At 46.1% G+C, this 23,362-nt stretch overlaps 1 protein-coding gene across 1 annotated transcript in view; it reads right to left on the reverse strand.

Annotated features, from left to right (window-relative positions):
- LOC141162921 (uncharacterized) overlaps nucleotides 1-23,362 on the reverse strand; it is an 88,563-nt gene that overhangs the window by 63,739 nt on the left and 1,462 nt on the right. The gene's annotated exons all lie outside the window — the stretch shown is intronic.

Consider the following 23,362-nt stretch of genomic DNA (forward strand, 5'->3'; position numbering starts at 1 on the left):
TGAAATTCAGGATAGTGACCCTGCAGTTCGCTTGGTGAAGGAAATGCTGACTCAGGCAGATGCCTATCCCGATCCGGATGCCCCTGAGGAGGCTAAGCAGCTGTGGAAGGAAAAGAGCAGACTATTTCTCTACGAAGGTAAACTGTGCAGAAGGCTTGTCAACCACCGGACACACGAGTTAACCTGACAGGTAGTAGTTCCCAGGCGAGATGCGGCTATGGTCCTGGAGGCCTACCATGACGGAGCAGGACACTTTGGGTGGAAGAAACTGGAGTTCCTGTTACGGGAGCGGTTCTTCTGGATAGGAATGAGAGGGGCCATAGAAAGATGGTGCAGAGATTGCGGCCCATGTAACCTCAGAAGGAAGGTGCCAGAAGACTCCATTGAGGCCCATCATTACCAGGCAGCCTCTGGAGCTGGTAGCGCTAGATCATGTGAAGTTGGCTCCAAGCCGGTCCGGCTACATCTATGCCCTCACGATTGTGAACCATTACTCCCGGTTCCTGGTGGTGGTTCCTGTTAAAGACTTGACAGCCCAAACAGCAGCCAGAGCCTTCCAACAGCACTTCTGCCGTCCACACGGGTATCCGGAACAGGTCTTGACAGATCAAGGTCCAGCGTTTGAGGCTGAAATCTTCCAGGAGTTCTGCAACCTCTACAGCTGTAAGAAGATTTGGACAATGCCTTACCAACCACAAACCAACGGGCTGTGTGAGAAAAAGAATAATATCGTCATTGATCTCCTCAAGACGTTGCCCCTGGAAGAACGCAGCCTGTGGCCAAAGAAGCTGCCAGACCTGATAGACTTATACAACCATATCCCGGTGAATGCTACAAATTGCACCCCGGCTTACCAGATGCGAGCAAGACCAGGTAAGCTGCCGGTAGACCTGGAGATGTGAGTCCTGACACCCGAGGACACCTCCCCAGATGCGGACTGGGATACGGAACGGCGGCTACAGTACAAGAAGGTACAGGAGAGTGTGGAGAGGAGTCTGGCTCAAGCGAGAGAAAAGCAAGAGAGGCTCTTCAACCAACACGCCCCTGCTGGTCCCCTCGAACCTGGTGAGCAGGTCCTGAAGCGGAAGAGAAGGCTTCACAAGCTAGATGACCAGTAGGAGAGTGACCCGTACACAGTACTGCAGTCCGACCACAACAACCCGAAGGTATGTATAATTACCAAGGATGGAGGAGAAACCACTAGCACCGTCTCCAGAGACCACCTAAAACGGTGCCCCGAGCAACTGCGGAGTCCAAATGAAGATCAAGATGACCTTGATCATGCAGTGGACAAGGAAGAAATGGTCAGCACCGTTCTCGGAGAGTTCCCCCGGTCCTGGACTCGGATAAACGACGCAATAGTGGTACCCGTCCTACACTTCCTTCAACCAACCCAGCAGGAGCCTACAGGAGAGCAGGAAGAACAAGAGGAACAAGCAGCCCCGGAGGCAGAAGAACCCATGCCAGCAGCCCAGGAGAGTCAACCCTCTGCTGACAGTGAGCCTGCCATGCCTGCGGTAAACCAAAGGACCCGCAGACAGCTGCCTGCACTGCTTGTAAACCCAGCTAATAGCGGTACCCAAAATGCTAGTAAGGAAAGCCAGGTTAGACCACCAACAGACAGTGGGTTATGCAGGTCAACCCAGAGCAATAGGGGTCAAATACCAGGTCGCTGGAGGATCTAAATGCAAAGTATATATTTACCTGTATATTGCAAATGTTTTATGTTTGTTACCTGGTTATTAATAATGTTTTTCCAGTTTTTCCTAGTACAATGGACTGACAGGTCATGGACACTGAATGGCCGGTACTGTCTTGTAGATAGTTGCACTTGGTGCCCTCTTGCGAAGATGGACACAGAAGAAATACCTGTCCGGCGTGGCCCTCTTGTGGTCCAAAGTAGGTAGCTCAGCCTTGTCGCCTTGCCCAAGGCCAGGAACTTGGGGTTTATGGAGATAGGTCCCCGCACCGTTCAAAACTTCACCTTATTGGGTGACATGGACACCCGGTCGCGGAAGCGCAGTGACCTTAAGGATAAAATGTACTTGTATATATGTTATGTTATCATTTATACCCTGTATTTGTGTTTCTTGTTTAGTCCGGAGTACTAAATTTTACTAGGGGGGAATGTGTCACCCCAGGTCTGGATGCCACAAACAATAATCTGTGTCTGCGAGCAGGAGGGAGGTTCCCTGGTTAGGGACCATTAGCATGCAGCACCTCCTGTCCCAGGCCAGTAGGGGGAGCTGGCTGCCCTAAAAAAGCTGGAACTGGGGCAGGGTTAGAGAGACCAGAACCCACTTCTGAAGTGACCAGAAGGGTTCTCAGAGAAGAGGGACAGGTCAGCAGCAGCTGAGGAGTCCGTGAGGCAGAGGAGAGACTGCGAGCCAGGGACAGAGGTGACGAGAGCCGGTCCTGGCTGAGAGAATCACACAACCGGACATTGGGGTCTGAGGCTGTCAGGGTTATAAGCCCAGCAGCAGAGAACCAACCCACTAGGGATTTCAGGTCCCTTGGCCTAAGAAGCCTGGAGGCTCCGCCACACAGAGGGACCAGTACAGTGAGGAGAAAGCAAAAGGTACCCAAGGCCCGAGTCGCAAGCCATACCGGCGAGAAGTACACAGCCAGCTCAGGGACGTGGGCTATTACACGACGAAGAGGGGGATAGTCAGAAAGAGCATAGAGAGAACGGTAGACCTACACACTCACCCTGACCAGTGGGGTTCCCCGAATGCTCTCAGACACCCAGGCCCATTGCTAACCAGTACTACTGTTGGGTCATTAATAATATCTACAATAAAGACCCTGAACTGTTTGAAGAGGACTCTGAACTCTTACTATTGCGGCCTGCACTATCACCCCCAACATCCACCTACACTACCCTGGGGCTACACTCCTCCCATGGGGAGTTATCCTACCTCTGCGCTGCACACCAACACCAGCCCCAGTGGCCTACCCTGCAGCGGCGGTTATCCCTGACCGCAATCCACGGGTGGCGTAGTCGGACATTTAAAGCACTGATTGATAGACTGCCACAATTTGGTCTGACTACCCTGAGCCACGGGATCGGGTTGCCACTACTACCCCCAGCATTGCACAGAAGCCCGGTTCCGGGTACCCCACGGCCCAGGGGGCGAGTCACAGGCACATGTCAGCAAAGCACCCGACTTAGTGGGGCGTACCCCAGGGTCCACGACCAGGGTCAGCGGGTGTCACCACTGCTACTTCCGCTGTTGTGCGTGTAATAGAACCCCCTGTTGTGCGTGCAAGGCAATCCACTGTCCATACTGCATGCAAAGATGCCCCCTCCTCTCAGTCTCCAAGTTATGGCAGTTTGTCAAGAAACAGCATCAACGTCCACGTCCACGTCTCACTACAGAGTTCAATTGTCCATATCCCAGAGCATTGAACGAAAGCGCAAATTCGCAGCCAACAGCCCACAGGCCACAGTCCTAAATTCGTACATTTCACGACTGCTTGCGTTGGAAATGCTGCCTTTTAGGCTGGTGGAGACGGAATCCTTCCGCAACCTTATAGCGGTGGCCGTCCCTCAGTACTCGGTCCCCAGCCGACAATACTTTGCCCGGTGTGCCATCCCCGCACTACACAAGCACGTACCCCAAAACATCTGCCGTGCCCTCAACAACTCTGTTACTGGGAGAGTCCACCTGACAACGGACACGTGGACAAGTGCTTGTGTCCAGGGACAGTACATCTCCCTGACAGCACACTGGGTAAACATAGTGGAAGCCGGGACCCAGTCGGACCTTGGGACGGAACACATCCTCCCCACACCGAGGATTGCGGGCCCTTTGTCAGTCAGAGTTGCCCCCACAGTGTACAGCTCCAGCGCAACAACCTCCTCCTCCTTCTCATGTTCATCCTCCATCTCAGACATCACCACATCAGTTACAAGCTGGAAGCACTGTAGTACTGCCTCAGCCAAGCGGCAACAAGCTGTGCTGAAACTCATAAGCTTAGGTGATAAACCTCACACTGCTTGTGAGTTGTGGACAGCTGTGAAAGAGCAGGCAGATCTGTGGCTGAGACCACTGAACCTACATCCAGGCATGGTCGTGTGTGACAATGGCCATAACCTGGTGGCGGCTCTGAGGCGAGGTGAGATCACACACGTACCATGCCTGGCTCATGTGCTTAACCTCGTGGTTCAGAGGTTTCTTAAATCGTACCCCGAGTTGCCAGATCTGCTCGTCAAAGTACGCCACCTGTCAGCTCATTTTCGCAAGTCGGCTACAGTTTCCGCCGCCCTTGCTGTGTTGCAGCAGTGTTTGCAGCTTCCGGCACACCGACTGGTGTGTGATGTCCCCACACGTTGGAACTCTACCCTCCACATGTTGCAAAGGATTTGTGAGCAGAAGAGAGCAGTTGTGGAGTACCAGCTGCTACAAGGCAGTCAATATTCAGGTCAGACTCCACACATAAGACCTCAGGAGTGGACCTGGATGTCTGACATATGTACCATCCTGACAAACTTTGAGGAGTCCACCAAGATGGTGAGTGGCGATGACGGCATCATTAGCGTCAGCATCCCACTTGTCTGTCATTTGCAACGCTCTCTGCAGGGAAATAAAGAGGAGGCATTGCAGCCAGAATATGATGAGATGGATCAAGAACCCATAACGGGCGATTACCCACAGCCCAGCCTCATCTCATCCCAACGTGCATTGGGGGACAATGAGGGAGAGGAGGAGGAGGAGGAGGAAGAACAGTAACTGTTGTAATGCGCTGTAGACGGTAGTACATGTACAACTGTCATAGAGTAGGTTCAGCAAGGGTGGCATGAGGACAGGGGGGAGGAGGAGAAGGAGAGCATGGTCAGTCGTCATCTTGCCATTTGGTGAGGACACGGAAGTCTTGCCCGTTACCAGTCTGGCACGCAAGGCTGACTTTATGTTACGCTGCCTTAACCGTGACCCTCGCATTGTCAAAATTTTGGGTGACAGTCATTACTGGTTGGTGACACTTTTAGACCCCCGCTACAAGGAGAACTTTCACTCTCTTATTCCTGAGGTGGAGAGGTCTACAAAAATGGGGCAGTACCAGGAGGCCCTTGCTGCAGAACTGTTAAAAAAATTCCCATCTGAACACGCTAGCAGCCGAGGTCACAGTTCGTTGACCAACCAAGGGGTACAGGCGAGAGAGACGCAACTCCAATCCAGCAGAGGCAGGGGAACACTGTCAACGTTCTGGGACAGTTTTCTGAGACCTGCCCAGCTTACAGGCCCTGAGGCGTGGGGTACTCTCACAAGGAGTGGAAAGTTTCAAAAGATGGTGAGGGAGTACCTTGCCGACCGTACCTGCGTCCTCCGTGATTCCTCTGTGCCTTTTAATTATTGGGTATCCAAGCTGGACACTTGGAATGAACTCGCTCTGTATGCATGGAGGTCCTGGCCTGCCCTGCCGCTAGCGTGTTATTGGAGCGTGTTTTTAGTGCTGCTGGGGAATTATAACTGATAAGCGCACTCGCCTGTAGACTGACAATGCTGACAAGCTGACTCTTATCAAAATGAACAAGGGCTGGATTGGGCCAGACTTCTCATCACCACAAAATGACAGCAGAGTTACATAAAGTCAAATCCACTGTGTTATTTCAGGAGGTGTATTCCCATGCACCGCTTCACACCCACAAATGGGTATACACTTCCTCATTTCGGCTGTATTTTGCTCTTCTCCTTATCCTCATACTCCACCACCACTATACCACCAGGGTGACCGTCGTCCATGTTGCCAGCATTGCAAGTTCCTCCGTCCTAATTTTTGTCAGCTTTTTCTTGGAAGGCATAGGCAAAGACTATGGGAGACCCACTGCCCAATAATGGAATAATGTTTTTAATATTCTGTACTGCATGGCTCTTGTAAGGGGCATGAAAACCATCTATTTAAGCTACTGCAACCTCCACCACTTTTCCCAGGGGCATTAAAACCGTCTTGTTTAGCTACTGCGACCTCCACCACTTTTCCCAGGGGCATTAAAACTGTCTTGTTAAGCTACTGCGACCTCCACCAATTTTGCCAGAGGCATTGATATTGTCTTTTTATTCCACTTTGAACCCAAATCTCTTCCAAGGGGCATTAAAACTGTCTAGTTAAGCATCTGAGACCTCCACCACTTTTCCCAGGGGAATTAAAACCGTCTTGTTAAGCTACTGCTACCGCCACCATTTTTCCCAGTGGCATTAAAACTGTCTTGTTAAGCTACTACGACCTCCAACACTTTTCCCAGGGGCATTGATATTGTCTTTTTATTCCACAACGAACCCAAGTCTCTTCCAAGGGGCATTAAAACCGTCTTGTTAAGCTACTGCGACCACCACCACTTATCCCAGGGGCATTAAAACCGTCTTGTTAAGCGACTGCGACCTCCACCACTTTTCCCAGGGGTATTGATATTGTCTTTGAATTCCACTGCGACCTCCACGTCTCTTCCAAGGGGCATTAAAACCGTCTTGTTAAGCCACTGAGACCTCCAAGTCTCTTCCAAGGGGCATTAAAACCGTCTTTTTCAGTTACTGCGACCTCCACGTCTCTTCCAAAGGGCATTAAAAATGTCTTGTTAAGCTACTGCGACCTCCACCACTTTTCCCAGGGGCATTAAAACCGTCTTGTTTAGCTACTGCGACCTCCACCACTTTTCCCAGGGGCATTAAAACCGTCTTATTAAGCTACTGCGACCTCCACCACTTTTCCCAGGGGCATTGATATTGTCTTTCTATTCCACTGCGCCCTCCACGTCTCTTCCAAGGAGCATTAAAACGGTCTTGTTAAGCCACTGAGACATCCACGTCTCTTTCAAGGGGCATTAAAACCGTCTTGTTCAGCTACTGCGACCTCAACGTCTCTTCCAAAGGGCATTAAAAACGTCTTGTTAAGCTACTGCGACCTCCACCACTTTTCCCAGGGGCATTAAAACCTTCTTGTTTAGCTACTGCGACCTCCACCACTTTTCCCATGGGCATTAAAACCATCTTGTTAAGCTACTGCGACCTCCACCACTTTTCCCAGGGGAATGAAAACCGTCTTGTTAAGCTACTATGACCTCTACCACTTTTCCAAAGGGCATTGATATTGTCTTTTTATTCCACTGCGACCTCCACCATTCTTCCAAGGAGCATTAAAACCTTCTTGTTAAGCTACTGCGACCTCCACCACTTTTTCAAGGAGCATTTATATTGACTTTTTATTCCACTGCGACCTCCACCACTTTTCCCAGGGGCATTAAAACCATCTTGTTAAGCTACAGCGACCTCCACCACTTTTCCCAGGGGCATTGATATTGTCTCTTTATTCCACTGCGACATCCACCATTCTTCCAAGGGGCATTAAAACCGTCTTGTTACGCTACTGCGACCTCCACCACTTTTCCCAGGGGCATTAAAACCGTCTTGTTAAGCTACTGCAACCTCCACCACTTTTCCCAGGGGCATTGATATTGCCTTTTTATTCCACTGCGACCTCCACGTCTCTTCAAAGGGGCATTAAAACCATCTTGTTAAGCTATTGCGTCCTCCGTGTCTCTTCCAAGGGGCATTAAAACCGCCTTGTTAAGCTACTGCGACCTCCACCACTTTTTCAAGGGGCATTGATATTGTCTTTTTATTCCACTGTGACCTCCACCATTCTTCCAAGGGGCATTAAAACCGTCTTGCTAAGCAAATGCGACCTCCACATCCCTTCCAAGGGGCATTACAACCATCTTGTTAAGCTACTGCGACCTCCACCACTTTTCCAAGGGGCATTGATATTGTCTTTTTATTCCACTGCGACCTCCACCATTCTTCCAAGGGGCATTAAACAGTCTTGTTAAGCCACTGCGACCTCCACCACTTTTCGAAGGGGCATTAACACCGTCTTGTTAAGCTACTGCGACCTCATCACTTTTCCAAGGGGCATTAATATTGTCTTTTAATTCCACTGCGACCTCCACATCTCTTCCAAGGGGCATTAAAACCGTCTTGTTAAGCTACTGCGACCTCCACCACTTTTACAAGGGGCATTGATATTATCTTTTTATTCCACTGCGACCTCTACCATTCTTCCAAGGGGTATTAAAACCGTCTTGTAAAGCTACTGCGACCTCCACCACTTTTCCAAGGGGCATTAAAACAGTCTTGGTAAGCTACTCGACCTCCACGTCTCAGCAAAGGGGCAGTAAAACCGTCTTGTTAAGCTACTGCTACCTCCACCACTTTTCCAAGGGGCATTGATGTTGTTTTTTTATTCCACTGCGACCTCCACCATTCTTCCAAGGGGCATTAAAAAAATCTTGTTCAGCTACTGCGAACTCCACGTCTCTTCCAAGGGGCATTAAAACAGTCTTGTTAAGCTACTGCGACCTCCACCTCTTTTCCAAGGGGCATTGATATTGTCTTTTTATTCCACTGCAACCTCGACCATTCTTCCAAGGGGCATTAAAACCGTGTTGTTAAGCTACTGCGACCTCCACCACTTTTCCATGGGGAATTAAAACCGTCTGGTTAAGCTACTGCGACCTCCACCACTTTTCCAAGGGGCATTGATATTGTCTTTTTATTCCACTGCAACCTCCACCATTCTTCCAAGGGGCATTAAAACCGTCTTGTTAAGCAACTGCAACCTCCACCACTTTTTCAAGGGGCATTGATATTGTCTTTTTATTCCACTGCGATCTACACCACTTTTCCCAGGGGCATTAATAATGTCTTTTTATGACACTGCGACATCAACCATTCTTCCAAGGGGCATTAAAACCATCTTGTTACGCTACTGCGACCTCCACCACTTTTCCCAGGGGCATTAAAACAGTCTTGTTAAGCTACTGCGACCTCCACCACTTTTCCCAGGGGCATTGATATTGTCTTTTTATTCCACTGCAACCTCCACGTCTCTTCCAAGGGGCATTGAAACCATCTTGTTAAGCTACTGCGACCTCCATGTCTCTTCCAAGGGACATAAAAACCGTCCTGTTAAGCTACTGCGACCTCCACCACTTTTTCCAGGGGCATTGATATTGTCTCTTTATTCCACTGCGACATCCACCATTTTTCCAAGGGGCATTAAAACTATATTGTTACGCTACCGCGACCTCCACCACTATTCCCAGGGGCATTAAAACCGTCTTGTTAAGCTACTGCAACCTCCACCACTTTTCCCAGGGGCATTGATAATGTCTTTTTATTCCACTGCGACCTCCATGTCTCTTCAACGGGGCATTAAAACCATCTTGTTAAGCTACTGCGACCTCCATGTCTCTTCCAAGGGGCATTAAAACCACCTTGTTAAGCTACTGTGACCTCCACCACTTTTTCAAGGGGCATTGATATTGTCTTTTTATTCCACTGCGACCTCCACCATTCTTCCAAGGGGCATTAAAACCGTCTTGTTAAGCTACTGTGACCTCCACCACTTTTCCCAGGGGCATTGATATTGTCTTTTTATTCCACTGCGACCGCCACATCTTTTCCATGGGGCATTGTAACCGTCTTGCTAAGCAACTGCGACCTCCACCATTCTTCCAAGGGGCATTAAATAGTCTTGTTAAGCCACTGCGACCTCCACCACTTTTCGAAGGGGCATTAACACCGTCTTGTTAAGCTACTGCTACCTCACCAGTTTTCCAAGGGGCATTAATATTGTCTTTTTATTCCACTCCGACCTCCACGTCTCTTACAAGGGGCATTAAAACCGTCTTGTTAAGCTACTGCGACCTCCACCACTTTTACAAGGGTTATTGATATTATCTTTTTATTCCACTGCGACCTCCACCATTCTTCCAAGGGGTATTAAAACCATCTTGTAAAGCTACTGCGACCTCCACTAGTTTTCCAAGAGGCATTAAACCGTCTTGTTAAGCTACTGCGACCTCCACATCTCTGCCAAGGGGCAGTAAAACCGTCTTGTTAAGCTACTGCTACCTCCACCACTTTTCCAAGGGGCATTGATGTTGTCTTTTTATTCCACTGCGACCTCCACCATTCTTCCAAGGGGCATTGAAACCGTCTTGTTAAGCTACTGAGACCTCCACCACTTTTCAAAGGGGCATTAAAACCATCTTGTTATGCTATTGCGATCTCCACCACTTTTTAAAGGGGCATTGATATTGTCTTTGTATACCACTGCGCCCTCCACGTCACTTCCAAGGAGCATTAAAACCATCTTGTTAAGCAACTGCGACCTCCACGTCTCTTCCAAGTGGCATGAAAACCATCTTGTTCAGCTACTGCGACCTCCACGTCTCTTCCAAGGGGCATTAAAACAGTCTTGTTAAGCTACTGCGACCTCCACCATTTTTCCAAGGGGCATTGATATTGTCTTTTTATTCCACTGCAACCTCGACCATTCTTCCAAGGGGCTTTAAAACCGTTTTGGTAAGCTACTGCGACCTCCACCACTTTTCCAAGGGGAATTAAAACCGTCTTGTTAAGCTACTGCGACCTCCACCACTTTTCCAAGGGGCATTGATATTGTCTCTTTATTCCACTGCGACCTCCACCATTCTTCCAAGGGGCATTAAAACCGTCTTGTTAAGCTACAGCGACTTCCACCACTTTTTCAAGCGGCATTGATATTGTCTTTTTATTCCACTGCGACCTCCACCACTTTTCCCATGGGCATTGATAATGTCTTTTTATGACACTGCGACATCCACCATTCTTCCAAGGGGCATTAAAATCATCTTGTTATGCTACTGCGACCTCCACCACTTTTCCCAGGGGCATTAAAACTGTCTTGTTAAGCTACTGCGACCTCCACCACTTTTCCCAGGGGCATTGATATTGTCTTTTTATTCCACTGCGACCTCCATGTCTCTTCCAAGGGGCATTGAAACCGTCTTGTTAAGCTACTGCGACCTCCATGTCTCTTCCAAAGGGCATTAAAACCATCTTGTTAAGCTACTGCAATCTCCACCACTTTTTCAAGGGGCATTTATATTGTCTTTTTATTCCACTGCAACCTCGACCATTCTTCCAAGGGGCATTAAAACAGTTTTGTTAAGCTACTGCGACCTCCACCACTTTTCCAAGGGGAATTAAAATCGTCTTGTTAAGCTACTGCGACCTCCACCACTTTTCCAAGGGGCAATGATATTGTCTTTTTATTCCACTGCGACCTCCACCATTCTTCCAAAGGGCATTAAATCCGTCTTGTTAAGCTACTGCGAACTCCACCACTTTTTCAAGCGGCATTGATATTGTCTTTTTATTCCACTGCGACCTCCACCACTATTCCCAGGGGCATTGATAATGTCTTTTTATGACACTGCGACATCCACCATTCTTCCAAGGGGCATTAAAACCGTCTTGTTACGCTACTGCGACCTCCACCACTTTTCCCAGGGGCATTAAAACCGTCTTGTTAAGCTACTGCGTCCTCCACCACTTTTCCCAGGGGCATTGATATTGTGTTTTTATTCCACTGCGACCTCCACGTCTCTTCCAAGGGGCATTGAAACCGTCTTGTTAAGCTACTGCGACCTCTATGTCTCTTCCAAGGGGCATTAAAACCATCTTGTTAAGCTACTGCGACCTCCACCACTTTTCCAAGGAGCATTGATATTGTCTTTTTATTCCACTGTGACCTCCACCATTCTTCCAAGGGGCATTAAAACCATCTTGTTAAGCCACTGCGACCTCCACCACTTTTCTAAGGGGCAATAAAACCGTCTTGTTCAGCTTCTGCGACCTCCACGTCTCTTTCAAGGGGCATTAAAACAGTCTTGTTAAGCTACTGCGACCTCCACCACTTTTCCAAGGGGCATTGATATTGTCTTTTTATTCCACTGCAACCTCGTCCATTCTTCCAAGGGGTATTAAAACCATGTTGTTAAGCTACTGCGATCTCCACCACTCTTCCAAGGGCCATTAAAACCGTCTTGTTAAGCTACTGTGACCTCCACCACTTTTCACAGGGGCATTGATATTGTCTTTTTATTCCACTGCGACCACCACGTCTCTTCCAAGGGGCATTGAAACCGTCTTGATAAGCTACTGCGACCTCCACCACTCTTCCAAGGAGCATTGATATTGTCTTTTTATTCCACTGCGACCTCCACCATTCTTCCAAGGGGCATTAAAACCATCTTGTTAAGCCACTGCGACCTCCACCACTTTTCCAAGTGGCATTAAAACCATCTTGTTAAGCTACTGCGACCTCACCACTTTTCCAAGGGGCATTAATATTGTCTTTTTATTCCACTGTGACATCCACGTCTCTTCCAAGGGGCATTAAAACCATCTTGTTAAGCTACTGCGACCTCCACGTCTCTGCCAAGGGGCAGTAAAACCGTCTTGTTAAGCTACTGCGACCTCCACCACTTTTCCCAGGGGCATTGATGCTTTTTATTCCACTGCAACCTCCACCATTCCTCCAAAGGGCATTAAAACTGTCTTGTTAAGCTACTGCTACCTCCACCACTTTTCCCAGGGCATTTAAACCAGTTTGTTATGCTACTGCGATCTCCACCACTTTTCCAAGGGGCATTGATATTGTCTTTTTATTCCACTGCGCCCTCCACGTTGCTTCCAAGTAGCATTAAAACCATCTTATTAAGCCACTGCGACCTCTACGTCTCTTCCAAGGGGCACTAAAACCGTCTTGTTCAGCTACTGCGACCTCCACGTCTCTTCCAAGGGGCATTAAAACTGTCTTGTTAAGCTACTTGGACCTCCACCACTTTTCCAAGGGGCATTGATATTGTCTTTTTTATTCCACTGCGACCTCCAACATTCTTCAAAGGGGCATTAAAACCGTGTTGATAAGCTACTGCGACCTCCACCACTTTCCCAAGGGGAATTAAAACTGTGTTGTTAAGCTACTGCGACCTCCACCACTTTTTCAAGGGGCATTGATATTGTCTTTTTATTCCACTGGGACCTCCACCACTTTTCCCAGGGGCATTAATAATGCCTTTTTATGACACTGCGACATCAACCATTCTTCCAAGGGGCATTTAAACTGTCTTGTTACGCTACTGCGACCTCCACCACTTTTCCCAGGGGCATTAAAACCATCTTGTTAAGCTACTGCGACCTCCACCACTTTTCCCAGGGGCATTGTTATTGTCTTTCTATTCCACTGCAACCTCCACGTCTCTTCCAAGGGGCATTGAAACCATCTTGTTAAGCTACTGCGACCTCCAAGTCTCTTCCAAGGGGCATTAAAACCGTCTTGTTAAGCTACTGCGACCTCCACCACTTTTTCAAGGGGCATTGATATTGTCTTTTTATTCCACTGCGACCTCCACCATTCTTCCAAGGGGCATTAAAACCGTCTTGTTAAGCTACTGCAACCTCCACCAGTTTTTCAAGGGGCATTGATATTGTCTTTTTATTCCACTGCGACCTCCACCACTTTTCCCAGGGTCTTTAATAATGTCTTTTTATGACCCTGCGACATCAACCATTCTTCCAAGGGGCATTAAAACTGTCTTGTTACGCTAGTGCGACCTCCACCACTTTTCCCAGGGGCATTAAAACCGTCTTGTTAAGCTCCTGTGACCTCCACCAAAAAATAATAATAAAATATTACTGGGGGTCTGCTATAAGCCACCAAATATAACAGAGGAGAATGAGAATCTGCTATTAGGACAAATAGACAAAGTAGCAAAACATAATGAAGTGATTGTAATGGGGGATTTCAACTACCCGGATATTGACTGGGAAACAGAAACCTGTAGATCTCAGAAAGGAAAAAGGTTCTTGACAAATATTAAGGATAATTATCTCTCCCAACTAGTGCAGGAACCAATGAGAGGGAAGGCCATGTTGGACTTAATATTGACTAATAGGCCTGATAGAATAACTGAGGTACAGATAGGGGGGCACCTAGGTAATAGCGATCATAATATTATCGACTTCAAAATGCCCTTCAGTAGGGTTATCAATAAGGTAACAATAAAAACATTAAACTTTAGGAGGGCGAAGTTTGATCAGCTGATAGAAAACCTTCAACTTATTGACTGGGACAAAGTACTTAATCAATGGAATACGAATAGTAAATGGGAAACCTTCAAAAGAATTCTGAATACTCAGTGCGAGAGGTATATACCGTATGGGAATAAAAGGGCCAGAAATAAGAGGAAACCAATATGGTTGAACAAGAACGTAAAAGGGGCGTTAAATAGCAAAAAAGAGGCATTCAAGAGATTAAAACAGGAAAACAGTAAGGAGGCACTAAAGTGTTACAAGGAAAAAACGAGAACCTGTAAAAAACAAATAAAAATAGCGAAGGAGGAAACAGAGAGACGTATTGCTAGGGAAAGTAGATCAAATCCCAAACTGTTCTTTACGTATATAAATAGTAAAAGGATTAAATTGGATAATATTGGACCGATAAAAAGTGAGGAAGGCAAAATCATAGAGAAAGATGAGGATAAAGCTAATCTATTAAATAATTTTTTTTCGACAACTTTCACAAAGGAAATCGAAATAACAGGAGAAATGAGAAGTGACAAGCTTAATCCTCCACTAAGTATGACAAATCTAACCCAAGCTGGGGTACAGAAACGCCTCAGTAACATTAAAATAAACAAATCACCAGGACCTGATGGCATACACCCACGGGTACTAAGGGAACTAAGTAATGTGATAGACAGACCGTTATATCTTATATTTAAGGACTCTGTTGAGACTGGGTCTGTGTCACTTGATTGGCGACAGGCGAATGTAGTGCCAATATTCAAAAAGGGAGCGAAAAGTGACGCCGGAAACTATCGGCCGGTGAGTCTGACGTCCGTTGTGGGCAAAATTTTTGAAAGCTTCATTAAAGAGGCAATTACGGAGCATCTTGATGCTAATAATCTTTTAATCCCGAACCAACATGGATTCATGAGGAATCGCTCCTGCCAAACAAACCTGATTGACTTCTACGAGGAGGTTAGCTCTCGAGTAAATCAGGGGGAACCAGTGGATGTCGTGTATCTCGACTTCTCAAAAGCGTTCGATATCGTGCCACATAATAGGTTGGTATACAAAATGAGAATGATGGGGCTGGGGGAAAATGTCTGCAAGTGGGTAGCTAACTGGCTAAAGGATAGAAGGCAGAGGGTGGTTATAAATGGAATATACTCAGATTGGGTAAGCGTCACTAGTGGGATACCACAGGGATCTGTACTAGGCCCAATGTTATTTAATATCTTTATTAACGACATAGTCAACGGGATAAATAGTAAAATGTCAATATTTGCAGATGACACAAAGTTATGTAAAACAATTAATACAAAAGAGGACAGTGCAGACCTACAGAGGGATTTGGATAAGCTGGGTAGTTGGAGCATTAAATGGCAAATGAGGTTTAATGAGGAGAAATGTAAGGTCATACATATGGGAAGGAAGAATGGAAGTCACCAGTACTCACTGAATGGGAAATCATTGGGGAATTCAGAGATGGAGAAGGACTTGGGCATCTTGATTGATAGCAAACTAAATTGGAGTGCCCAAAGTCAGGCCGCTGCTGTAAGGGCAAACAGGGTAATGGGATGTATCAGAAGAGGTATAGCTGCAAAGGATGAGAACATTGTTCTTCCACTGTACAAAGCACTGGTCAGACCACACTTGGAATACTGTGCTCAGTTATGGGCCCCAATATATAGAAAGGATATAAATGAGCTTGAAAAGGTACAAAGGAGGGCAACAAAATTAATAAAGGGAATGGAGGGACTGCAATGCCCAGAGAGGTTGGCAAAACTAGGACTATTCAGCCTGGAAAAGAGAAGGTTGAGGGGGGACATAATAAATGTGTACAAATATGTTAGGGGACAGTATAGAGATCTTGCCCGGGATTTGTTCAAAAGGAGGGATATTACGGTAACAAGAGGGCATTCACTAAGACTGGAAGAGAAAAGGTTTCAGCACCAGCATAGGAAGGGGTTCTTTACGGTAAGAGCAGTGAGAATATGGAATTCACTGAGTGAGGAGACGGTATTGTCGGATTCACTACACCAGTTCAAGCGGGGACTGGATGCATTTCTAGATACCAGGCAGATTTCAGCATATACTGAAAAACAAAATAAAATAGTAGGTTGATACAGGGATTTATTCTGACTGCTGGTTTCAGAGTCGGGAGGGAATTTTTCCTCAGGTGAAGATTGGCTAAATCATTTGGGGTTTTTGCCCTCCTCTGGATCAACTTTAGCAATTACAGAACTAACAGGTCGAACTTGATGGACGCAAGTCTTTATTCGGCTTTACAAACTATGTTACTATGTTACTATGTATGTTACTTTTCCCATGGGCATTGATATTGGCTTTTTATTCCACTGCGACCGCCACGTTTCTTCCAAGGGGCATTGAAACCATCTTGTTAAGCTACTGCGACCTCCACGTCCCATCCAAGGGCATTAAAACCATCTTGTTAAGCTACTGCGACCTCCACCACTTTTCCAAGGGGCATTGATATTGTCATTTTATTCCACTGCGACCTCCATCATTCTTCCAAGGAGCATTAAAACCGTCTTGTTAAGCTACTGCGACCTCCACCACTTTTTCAAGGGGCATTTATATTGTCTTTTTATTCCACTGCGACCTCCACCACTTTTCCCAGGGGCATTAAAACCATCTTGTTAAGCTACAGCGACCTCCACCACTTTTCCCAGGGGCATTGATATTGTCTCTTTATTCCAATGCGACATCCACCATTTTTCCAAGGGGCATTAAAACTATATTGTTACGCTACTGCGACTTCCACCACTATTCCCAGGGGCATTAAAACCGTCTTGTTAAGCTACTGCAACCTCCACCACTTTTCCCAGGGGCACTGATAATGTCTTTTTATTCCACTGCGACCTCCACGTCTCTTCAATGGGGCATTAAAACCATCTTGTTAAGCTACTGCGACCTCCATGTCTCTTCCAAGGGGCATTAAAACTGCCTTGTTAAGCTACTGCGACCTCCACCACTTTTTCAAGGGGCATTGATATTGTCTTTTTATTCCACTGTGACCTCCACCATTCTTCCAAGGGGCATTAAAACCGTCTTGTTAAGCTACTGTGACCTCCACCACTTTTCCCAGGGGCATTGATATTGTCTTTTTATTCCACTGCGACCGCCACATCTTTTCCAAGGGGCATTGAAACCGTCTTGCTAAGCAACTGCGACCTCCATGTCCCTTCCAAGGGGCATTAAAACAATCTTGTTAAGATAATACAACCTCCACCACTTTTCCAAGGGGCACTGATATTCTCTTTTTATTCCACTGCGACCTCCACCATTCTTCCAAGGGGCATTAAACAGTCTTGTTAAGCCACTGCGACCTCCACCACTTTTCGAAGGGGCATTAACACCGTCTTGTTAAGCTACTGCGACCTCACCACTTTTCCAAGGGGCATTAATATTGTCTTTTTAGTCCACTGCGACCTCCACGTCTCTTCCAAGGGGCATTAAAACCGTCTTGTTAAGCTACTGCGACCTCCACCACTTTTACAAGGGGCATTGATATTATCTTTTTATTCCACTGCGACCTCCACCATTCTTCCAAGGGGTATTAAAACCATCTTGCAAAGCTACTGCGACCTCCACCACTTTTCCAAGGGGCATTAAAACCATCTTGTTAAGCTACTGCGACCTCCATGTCTCTGCCAAGGGGCAGTAAAACCGTCTTGTTAAGCTACTGCTACCTCCACCACTTTTCCACGGGGCATTGATGTTGTCTTTTTATTCCACTGCGACCTCCACCATTCTTCCAAGGGGCATTGAAACCGTCTAGTTAAGCTACTGAGACCTCCACCACTTTTCGAAGGGGCATTAAAACCGTCATGTTATGCTACTGCGATCTCCACCACTTTTTAAATGGGCATTGATATTGTCTTTTTATTCCACTGCGCCCTCCACGTCACTTCCAAGGAGCATTAAAACCATCTCGTTAAGCAACTGCGACCTAAACGTCTCTTCCAAGGGGCATTAAAACCGTCTTGTTCAGCTACTGCGACCTCTACGTCTCTTCCAAGGGGCATTAAAACAGTCTTGTTAAGCTACTGCGACCTCCACCATTTTTGCAAGGGGCATTGATATTGTCTTTTTATTCCACTGCAACCTCGACCATTCTTTCAAGGGGCATTAAAACCGTGTTGTTAAGCTACTGCGACCTCCACCACTTCTCCAAGTGGAATAAAAACCGTCTTGTTAAGCTACTGCGACCTCCACCACTTTTCCAAGGGGCATTGATATTGTCTTTTTATTCCACTGCAACCTCCACCATTCTTCCAAGGGACCTTAAAACCGTTTTGTTAAGCTACTGCGACCTCCACCACTTTTTCAAGCGGCATTGATATTGTCTTTTTATTCCACTGCGACCTCCACCACTTTTCCCATGGGCATTGATTATGTCTTTTTATGACACTGCGACATCCACCATTCTTCCACGGGGCATTAAAATCATCATGTTACGCTACTGCGACCTCCACCACTTTTTCCAGGGGAATTGATATTGTCTTTTTATTCCACTGCGACCTCCATGTCTCTTCAAAGGGGCATTGAAACCGTCTTGTTAAGCTACTGCGACCTCCCTATTTCTTCCAAGGGGCATTAAAACCATCTTGTTAAGCTACTGCGACCTCCACCTCTTTTTCAAGGGGCATTGATATTGTCTTTTTATTCCACTGCGACCTCCACCATTCTTCCAAGGGGCTTTAAAACCGTCATGTTAAGTTACTGTGACCTCCACCACTTTTCCCAGGGGCATTGATATTGTCTTTTTATTCCACTGCGACCGCCTCGTTTCTTCCAAGGGGCATTGAAACCGTCTTGTTAAGCTACTGCGACTTCCACGTCCCTTCCAAGGGGCATTAAAACCGTCTTGTTGAGATACTGCGACCTCCACCACTTTTTCAAGGGGCATTTATGTTGTCTTTTTATTCCACTGCAACCTCGACCATTCTTCCAAGGGGCATTAGAACAGTTTTGTTAAGCTACTGCGACCTCCACCACTTTTCCAAGGGGAATTAAAATTGTCTTGTTAAGCTACTGCGACCTCCACCACTTTTCCATCGGGCATTGATATTGTCTTTTTATTCCACTGCGACCTCCACCATTCTTCCAAGGGGCATTGAAACCGTCTTGTTAAGCTACTGCAACCTCCACCACTTTTTCAAGGGGCATTGATATTGTCTTTTTATTCCACTGAGACCTCCACCACTTTTCCCAGGGGCATTAATAATGTCTTTTTATGACACTGCGACATCAACCATTCTTCCAAGGGGCATTAAAACCGTCTTGTTACGCTACTGCGACCTCCACCATTTTTCCCAGGGGCATTAAAACCATCTTGTTAAGCTACTGCGACCTCCACCACTTTTCCCAGGGGCATTGATATTGTCTTTTTATTCCACTGCGACCTCCACGTCTCTTCCAAGGGGCATTGAAACCGTCTTGTTAAGCTACTGCGACCTCCATGTCTCTTCCAAGGGGCATTAAAACCATCTTGTTAAGCTGCTGCGACCTCAACCACTTTTCTAAGGAGCATTGATATTGTCTTTTTATTCCACTGTGACCTCCACCATTCTTCCAAGGGGCTTTAAAACCGTCTTGTTAAGCTACTGCGACCTCCACCACTTTTACAAGGGGCATTGATATTATCTTTTTATTCCACTGTAACCTCCACCATTCTTCCAAGGGGTATTAAAACCATCTTGCAAAGCTACTGCGACCTCCACCACTTTTCCAAGGGGCATTAAAACCGTCTTGTTAAGCTACTGCGACCTCCACGTCTCTGCCAAGGGGCAGTAAAACCGTCTTGTTAAGCTACTGCTACCTCCACCACTTTTCCAAGGGGCATTGATGTTGTCTTTTTATTCCACTGCGACCTCCACCATTCTTCCAAGGGGCATTGAAACCGTCTTGTTAAGCTACTGAGACCTCCACCACTTTTCAAAGGGGCATTAAAACCGTCATGTTATGCTACTGCGATCTCCACCACTTTTTAAAGGGGCATTGATATTGTCTTTTTATTCCACTTCGCCCTCCACGTCACTTCCAAGGAGCATTAAAACCATCTCGTTAAGCAACTGCGACCTCAAAGTCTCTTTCAAGGGGCATTAAAACCGTCTTGTTCAGCTACTGCGACCTCCACGTCTCTTCCAAAGGGCATTAAAACAGTCTTGTTAAGCTACTGCGACCTCCACCATTTTTCCAAGGGGCATTGATATTGTCTTTTTATTCCACTGCAACCTCGACCATTCTTTCAAGGGGCATTACAACCGTGTTGTTAAGCTACTGCGACCTCCACCACTTTTCCAAGGGGAATTAATACCGTCTTGTTAAGCTACTGCGAACTCCACCACTTTTCCAAGGGGCATTGATATTGTCTTCTTATTCCACTGCGACCTCCACCATTCTTCCAAGGGGCATTAAAACCGTCTTGTTAAGCTACTGCGACCTTCACCACTTTTTCAAGCGGCATTGATATTGTCTTTTTATTCCACTGCGACCTCCACCACTTTTCCCATGGGCATTGATAATGTCTTTTTATGACACTGCGACATCCACCATTCTTCCATGGGGCATTAAAATCATCTTGTTACGCTACTGCGACCTCCACCACTTTTCCCAGGGGCATTGATATTGTCTTTTTATTCCACTGCGACCTCCCTGTCTCTTCCAAGGGGCATTAATACCATCTTGTTATGCTACTGCGACCTCCACCTCTTTTTCAAGGGGCATTGATTTTGTCTTTTTATTCCACTGCGACCTCCACCATTCTTCCAAGGGGCTTTAAAACCGTCTTGTTAAGCTACTGTGACCTCCACCACTTTTCCCAGGGGCATTGATATTGTCTTTTTATTCCACTGCGACCGCCTCGTTTCTTCCAAGGGGCATTGAAACCGTCTTGCTAAGCTACTGTGACCTCCACGTCCCTTCCAAGGGGCATTAAAACCGTCTTGTTGAGCTACTGCGACCTCCACCACTTTTTCAAGGGGCATTTATGTTGTCTTTTTATTCCACCTCAACCTCGACCATTCTTCCAAGGGGCATTAAAACCGTTTTGTTAAGCTACTGCGACCTCCACCACTTTTCCAAGGGGAATTAAAATTGTCTTGTTAAGCTACTGCGACCTCCACCACTTTTCCAAGGGGCATTGATATTGTCTTTTTATTCCACTGCGACTTCCACCATTCTTCCAAGGGGCATTACAACCGTCTGTTAAGCTACTGCAACCTCCACCACTTTTTCAAGGGGCATTGATATTGTCTTTTTATTCCACTGCGACCTCCACCACTTTTCCCAGGGGCATTAATAATGTCTTTTTATGACACTGCGACATCAACCATTCTTCCAAGGGGCATTAAAACCGTCTTGTTACGCTACTGCGACCTCCACCACTTTTCCCAGGGGCATTAAAACCATCTTGTTAAGCTACTGCGACCTCCACTACTTTTCCCAGGGGCATTGATATTGTCTTTTTCTTCCACTTCGACCTCCACGTCTCTTCCAAGGGGCATTGAAACCGTCTTGTTAAGCTACTGCGACCTCCATGTCTCTTCCAAGGGGCATTAAAACCATTTTGTTAAGCTGCTGCGACCTCCACCACTTTTCCAAGGAGCATTGATATTGTCTTTTTATTCCACTGTGACCTCCACCATTCTTCCAAGGGGCTTTAAAACCGTCTTGTTAAGCTACTGCGACCTCCACCACTTTTACAAGGGGCATTGATATTATCTTTTTATTCCACTGCGACCTCCACCATTCTTCCAAGGGGTATTAAAACCATCTTGCAAAGCTACTGCGACCTCCACCACTTTTCCAAGGGGCATTAAAACCGTCTTGTTAAGCCACTGCGACCTCCACGTCTCTGCCAAGGGGCAGTAAAACCGTCTTGTTATGCTACTGCTACCTCCACCACTTTTCCAAGGGGCATTGATGTTGTCTTTTTATTCCATTGCGACCTCCACCATTCTTCCAAGGGGCATTGAAACCGTCTTGTTAAGCTACTGAGACCTCCACCACTTTTCAAAGGGGCATTAAAACCGTCATGTTATGCTACTGCGATCCCCACCACTTTTTAACACTAGGACTACTGGACTCGTGACCCCGCCTAGAACTACTGAAAGGAGTCATTTTGACTCCTTGCTTGTTTTCGTTTATTTTTAGAGTTTCATTTGTGGTTATTTATTAATAATTATATTTTTTGTAATGTATTATTATTGTGAGATCCAACAGTAATGCTTTTGATTGTTTTTTTTCTGCTTTTCTTATTTTTCTACAGAAAATAACAATAATTATAATAGACGTTTTTCAAACATTTTTTTTTATTCAAGTGCACACATATAAACAACAACTGAAGAACAAAAAGCAGAGAAAATGTAGGTGGAGGAGCATAAAAATGAAAATATGGCGCAGAATTCACCTTCTAAACATTTGGTGTTTCGCATTTTAGGCATTGCCTTTGATTTATGGCAGTACATTGCCCACACAAAGACTTACCACAAGTCTTACAATTTCCGACAGATCTATTTTTCTTGCACTTTTCTTTGATCTGGCAAAATTTTGTTTGAACCATCACTTCTGAGCATTTAGAAACTTGGGACGTGGAACCCTTTTCCCTATCTGTGACATAAGGACCACTCAACTCTCTCACAAGCGTTTGCAAAAATGCCTTGCGTGACATTTTTTGGTGGGTAATCTCCTTGAATATTATCCATGCATTTATACCCGCAAAGTCTAAGGCATTTTCAAATGCATGAACAGGCCATCTCCTTGTGCATGTTCGTGTGGTATATTTTCGTGCCATCTGATCCACTACATCTACTCCATATTTTGTTTCATTGTAAAACTTTACCGTTTCTGGAGTTTTTTTAGCGGAATCAGACGCAACAACAACATCTGGATGGACGGAACTCAAAATGACAACATTTTTGTTGGGCTTTCCTTGATATACTGTAAGTGTAAAATTGTCTTCATTTCTAAACACTTTAGTGTTGTACAATTCCTCTTTCATGGATTTTATTTCTTTAGGCACTTCTCGCCTTATCTTGTTCAGTGTTCCCACGATGGTTGTTCCTTTGCTTTTTAGCTGTTTAGCTAATTTTACTGAAGTAAAATAATTATCGGTTGTAACATTGCGACCTTTTTTCAAAAACGGGTCCAATAACTTCATTACCACATGGTCAGCTAAACGGTCCTCAGCACGGCGTGTGTCATCTTTGCCTAGATAAGGGAAGCCATTTGCCAGATATTTGCTCCTCTTATCAACAGCTAGCCAATATTTGTGGCCATATTTATCTGGTTTGGAAGGCATGTACTGCGTGAATGGACACCTAGTTTTGCTTGGGAAAAGTTGCTTATCCACCATTATGTATGGGCCAGGTTTGTAACACGCAATACAATTTTCAATAAACCTGTCCCACACAGTAGAAAATAGAGCAAACTTGTCCGTT

The sequence above is a fragment of the Phyllobates terribilis genome, unplaced genomic scaffold (genome assembly GCF_046119375.1).
Source record: "Phyllobates terribilis strain yellow unplaced genomic scaffold, ASM4611937v1 Scaffold_1__5_contigs__length_1240528914, whole genome shotgun sequence".
NCBI lineage: Eukaryota > Metazoa > Chordata > Amphibia > Anura > Dendrobatidae > Phyllobates > Phyllobates terribilis.